This window comes from Hypomesus nipponensis, chromosome 8 (genome assembly GCF_054491055.1).
Source record: "Hypomesus nipponensis isolate SF chromosome 8, ASM5449105v1, whole genome shotgun sequence".
Lineage (NCBI taxonomy): Eukaryota > Metazoa > Chordata > Actinopteri > Osmeriformes > Osmeridae > Hypomesus > Hypomesus nipponensis.
Genome location: NC_140368.1, coordinates 18,923,578 through 18,929,577, shown reverse-complemented (window position 1 = coordinate 18,929,577; position 6,000 = coordinate 18,923,578).

Here is a 6,000-nt window from a genome sequence, read left to right as displayed (position 1 = left end):
TGGTCGGATTCATTTCGTCTTCCCCCTCTAACATGAATCCGTGCCTCCAAAACATTCCTTTCGCGTTCCTTCATGTTAATTCACCGTTAGCCATTTCGCCGTTAGCCCCCTCGCCGCTAGCCGTTTCATTTCCTGGTTTTCGCGTCTCTTCCGGCCCCCTAGCTGTCCATCAAACGGTCTCTTCCGGTCCCCTCCGCTGTAGCTTTCGGCAACGTAACTCCCGCCCCCTCCGACCTGCGATTGGCCCTCTGGGGCCACGCACTTGAACTCGTTCTTTCGTCTATTGCACTCCTGAGCGCAACACGAAAAAATCGCCGCACCAGAAAATTACTTTGAAAATTGGTAACTATAAATTATTGCTTTGACATTTCCAAATTTTAATACGTTTCTTGAGACTATCTCAAGTTTGTCCTAACGTTTTTCCTCTGAAAAAACATACTTTAATCTCGTTTTAACTCCGTTTTCACCGTGTTTCAGCCTCTATAAACTTCACCGTCCGCCATCGCCGCACCACCTACTCCATCGCCTCACGTCCCGTCCTCCCATCTCCCCTTTGATAATTAATGTAAGTATTTATCTCCTGCGCTGTGAATTTATAGTTGTCAATTGTTTTATTAAATTTCTAACATAGCTGCGGGTTCTCCTCCTGCGTCCCGTCCATTCCATCTAATTACCTGTCCATTGTCATGCTAATTTCGCCGTTCACTTTGAGCGACGCTAGCCCACCTCCACTAGCCAGACCTTTAAATTCCCGTCCGCCATCTTGATGAGGGCCCCCTTCATTAGTAACAGGAATAGTTTACTACTGTTCCAATAGTTTCTTATTATAACAAATGACTTTTTCAATTGATAATGCCCACACATAACTCCCTATATATTTTCACCCCCCCAAAATAACTCTTATTTACAATAACGATGATAGGAACAATGGTCTAAAACACTTTAGGGCATGTTGGGGCCTCCCCTTCTATTCCTCTCACAAGTTTAATACACAGTTTGATGGTGCTTCAGTGTGTAACTGGGTTCGTCATGCATACGTGATCAATGTGTATATTGGCTTACCGCATTGATGGTTTATTACTACACTCCATTCCTCTGCATGATGTATTCAGTGCATTCTGGCTCACTATATTTATCATTTACAACAAGAGTGTTAGGAACAATTGTTTAGAAGGCCTTAGGACACATCTAGCTCCCCCTCCCCTCTATTCCCCTCACACGCTTAATGCTCTTCACTATGATGCTTTAGTGTGTACGTGGGTTCATCGTGCATATGCAATAATGACTTTATTGTTGCTCTTTGGGGTCAAGCATCAACGTGTTTATTGGCTCATTACGTTGATGTCTTGCGACTACTAATTATCCCTCTGCATGATGTATTCAGGTGCATTCTGGCTCACCATAATTATCCATTATTACAACAACGTTGATAGGAACAATGATTCAGATTACTTTAGGATACATTTGCCCCCCCCACCTAACCGTTAACCCCTTCCATTCTCTCGTCTGCGTCCCCTCTCTGCTGGGCTCGAGCTTTTGTTCTGCCCTTCCTCTCAACTACTGTCCTGCCTCTCCAATCCTATCCCCATCACCTTACTCCCCTGTAGTGGTTGTTTGTTTATCTAGTGGTCATTAGGGGTGATTAGGTCATTTTGACCTCTAATACACACTCCCTTGACCTGTCAGCGGGCTCCTGAGCATTTCTCTCTGCCTGCTTACTCCCCACAAGATGCGTGTCACAGCACACATACACGCACCCATACAAATGCTTCTTCTCTCCTTCAGAGAGATGTTGGCATACGATGTAGCACCTTGTTTACCTGGTGATGCAACAGGCTGTCTCTCTGGCTGTCTCTCTGACACCTGGCTGTCTGTCCCTTTTCCCTGGTGATGGAGCGGGCTATCTCTCCGCCCACCCACTGACACCTGGCTGTCTGTCCCTTTTCCCTGGTGATGGAGCGGGCTATCTCTCCGCCCACCCAGCGGGGCTCGCATGCGCGCTGCGCGCGCAGGCTCGCCACTGGGCTATCTGTCTTCGGTCAGCCTGGTGATGGATCAGGCTGTCTCTCTGGCTGTCTCTCTGACACCTGGCTGTCTGTCCCTTTTCCCTGGTGATGGAGCGGGCTATCTCTCCGCCCACCCACTGACACCTGGCTGTCTGTCCCTTTTCCCTGGTGATGGAGCGGGCTATCTCTCCGCCCACCCAGCGGGGCTCGCATGCGCGCTGCGCGCGCAGGCTCGCCACTGGGCTATCTGTCTTCGGTCAGCCTGGTGATGGATCAGGCTGTCTCTCTGGCTGTCTCTCTGACACCTGGCTGTCTGTCCCTTTTCCCTGGTGATGGAGCGGGCTATCTCTCCGCCCACCCAGCGGGGCTCGCATGCGCGCTGCGCGCGCAGGCTCGCCACTGGGCTATCTGTCTTCGGTCAGCCTGGTAATGGATCAGGCTGTCTCTCTGGCTGTCTCTCTGACACCTGGCTGTCTGTCCCTTTTCCCTGGTGATGGAGCGGGCTATCTCTCCGCCCACCCAGCGGGGCTCGCATGCGCGCTGCGCGCGCAGGCTCGCCACTGGGCTATCTGTCTTCGGTCAGCCTGGTGATGGATCAGGCTGTCTCTCTGGCTGTCTCTCTGACACCTGGCTGTCTGTCCCTTTTCCCTGGTGATGGAGCGGGCTATCTCTCCGCCCACCCAGCGGGGCTCGCATGCGCGCTGCGCGCGCAGGCTCGCCACTGGGCTATCTGTCTTCGGTCAGCCTGGTGATGGATCAGGCTGTCTCTCTGGCTGTCTCTCTGACACCTGACTGTCTGTCCCTTTTCCCTGGTGATGGAGCGGGCTATCTCTCCGCCCACCCAGCGGGGCTCGCATGCGCGCTGCGCGCGCAGGCTCGCCACTGGGCTATCTGTCTTCGGTCAGCCTGGTGATGGATCAGGCTATCTCTCTGGCTGTCTCTCTGACACCTGACTGTCTGTCCCTTTTCCCTGGTGATGGAGCGGGCTATCTCTCCGCCCACCCAGCGGGGCTCGCATGCGCGCTGCGCGCGCAGGCTCGCCACTGGGCTATCTGCCCTTCACTCTACCCATCCAGTGGGGCTCGCATGCGCGCTGCGCGCGCAGGCTCGCCATCTGGCTGTCTGTCTGTCTCCCTTCCTATAGAACTCCAGTCCCTAGCTCATCCTAACCACAACCCCTCGCCCTTAATGCCTAAACCTCAACCAGGCCTCCCTCAGCCTGCGCTGACCTTTGACCCCACCCATTCCTTACCTTAACCTTCCCTGGGGCTAGAACATCTGGCCTACGGCCAATCCTAACCTCAACCCTCGTCCCCAATACCTAAACCTCAACCAGGCCTTTTCTTGGACCTCGGTTGACCCCTGACCCTTGACCTCCCTAACCCCAACACCTTAGGCTTCTCCTAAACTCAACCTCTCTCTAACTTATTCTTTAACCCTCTGGTCTAGCCCTACTTCTCCACACACACATCATCACAACACCTCTCACACACGCACACACACCTTTCTATGTGTCTCTCTCCCTCTGAACTTAACGCTACTGTTTTTTCATTCCAGATTACCACGATTCATCCTTCCAGGTATACAATGTGGTCTCCTCCCCCCATCCCTCTCTCTCCTCCTCCCCCTCTCTCTCTCTCTCTCTCTCTCTCCCTCTCTCCTCCTCATATCTTTTCCCTAGCTTGTTTAATCTCCTTTACCGCTTTTGGTGGACCACTGGAGGCCGCCTGGATGGCAAGGGATGCGCCTTTGAATTTTTTGCATTCTCCTTGTCACCCAGGCCGCTTCTGTTGATCTGTAGTCGTAGGACGGCCACATTTACCTGTTTCCCCCTTTTATTTGGCTATCGCCTGATGAGTCCTAGCCTAGTAATGGACGAAACCGGTAGCGATTCGGGGGCCGTCGCTCGTGCTCCGTTTATTCTGGTCGGGACATGCAGGTAATCCCACCCGGAGTGCGATGGCCAACATTATTGAATTGCAAATTTTATTTGTTCACGTGGTGAACGCCTCTCACTCTGTGCCTCTCTCTCTCTCTCTCTCTCTCTCTCTCTCTCTCTCTCTCTCTCTCTCTCTCTCTCTCTCTCTCTGTGTTGACTGTCAAATTGTATATATGTCTCTTGTTAACCTTCTTTCCTCCACCAGCTCCCAGATGACGCTCATGCGTCTCTGCTTTTTAACCCTTCTTCCAGTTTTCCTCCTTATGATGACCTCTACTCTACGGACAGCCGAGATTTGGTATAGTTATTTTCTCTTTCAGGCAGGCCCCTTCTTAGCTTTTCAGATTAGGTTAGCTACTCGGCCAGGTATGACACGCACTCACTCACACACACACACACACGCACACACACACACACACACACACACAACGCTAGTCTCCCTATCTTGGCTTCAGTCTCCGCTGCTGCTTGGTAGTCCATTTTGTTGGTATCATCCCTCTTGTCTTGTGTTTCCTTTTTCCTCCCCCACCCATCACTCATCCCCCTTCTTCTCTTTAGTATGTCCCGCCCCACTCGTCACAACGGGAATGACTCCCACACACTTCGCCACAGGTTCTGGGCGAGCCTTCCCAGACCCCAGTTCCCCCCTCCCCGCCTGCGCACCCCTGTGACGCAGTCCACCCCCTTATTCCCCTCTGCCCTCTGGAGAACCTCTCCTGCCCTACCCTCCCCTGCCCCCTCCTCTCCCTCCCTCCTCGCTCCACCCTCCAGGCCAACTATGACCACTTGGCGCTTGGGAATACATCCGCACCCCCTTTACACCCGCCACGACCATCATGGGCGTAAAGACCTGTGGACCCTGACCCCCGTTAGGACCGTGCTGGTCCTGGGGGATTCTAATATCCATCGCCTCCCCCCTGTACTCCGCGAGGACGTGCAGGTTGACTGCTATCCGGGGGCTAAACTCTGCCACGCCCTGGACATCCTCGGTGACATCCAGAACCCCCTACCCCAGGTGACGCGGGTTATCCTGGCCTTTGGCCTTAATGATAAGTCCACCCCGATACCCATCTCCGCCCGCCAACTTACCGCTCTTCACACGGTAGCCACCACTGTTTTCCCCTCCGCTTCAGTGCGGTTTCCCCTAATTAACTTTGACCCCCGGCTACCTAAACCTGAAAGGGACACCCTTATGGGCTTAAACCTATCCCTGTACTCAGCGGTACCCACCATCCCCCTCCTCCCCGCCCATCTCTTTAGTACAGGACAGGACCATGTCCACTGGACCCTCCCCACTGGCCGCTCCTTCTTGGACCACTGGTCGCTGATCTAAACAGCGGACCTGTCACCCCATCACACCCCTGTGCTTCTCCTCCGTGACTGCTGGCACTCAATAACTCCATCCCACAGCCAACTCCTCATGCTTCTTCACACCTGTGATGCTGGCATCATTCACCACTCACTCCCTCCATCCAGTCCCCTCCACCCTCATGCTTCTTCACCTTAGTGATGCTGGCATATGTCTACCATTCCCCATACACATATATATATATATATATATGTATATACACTCACACCCCTTCCACCCCGCCATCCAGTCCCCTCCGCCCTCATGCTTCTTCACCTAGTGACTGCTGGCATCACCCCAACCCCAAAGCCCCTTCTCTTTCCCCCTCTTTCCCCCTCCCCCTCCTCCTCTCTCCCTCCCTCCCCCCCTTCCCCCCTCCCCCCGCCCACCAGGACGGGACTACCCATCATCATCATCACACGCCCTCTCATCCCTGAGGAGACGCGTGCCTCTCATCCCTGAGGAGACGTGTACCCCCCGGAACGCCGCCGGAGGCGGCGTTTGGGATTGTGTTTGCCAACGGTCGCTGGGGACCTTGTTGGTTTCACTCCACGTCTGCTCCTATGGTAATACCCCTCTCATGCTCCTTCACCTCGGTGATTGCTGGCATCACCCAATACAATACCCCTCATCCTCTCTCCCTCTCTCCTTTTTCCTCTCTCTCCCTCTCCCTCCCCCCACCCACCAGGACAACAAGCCCCCTCATC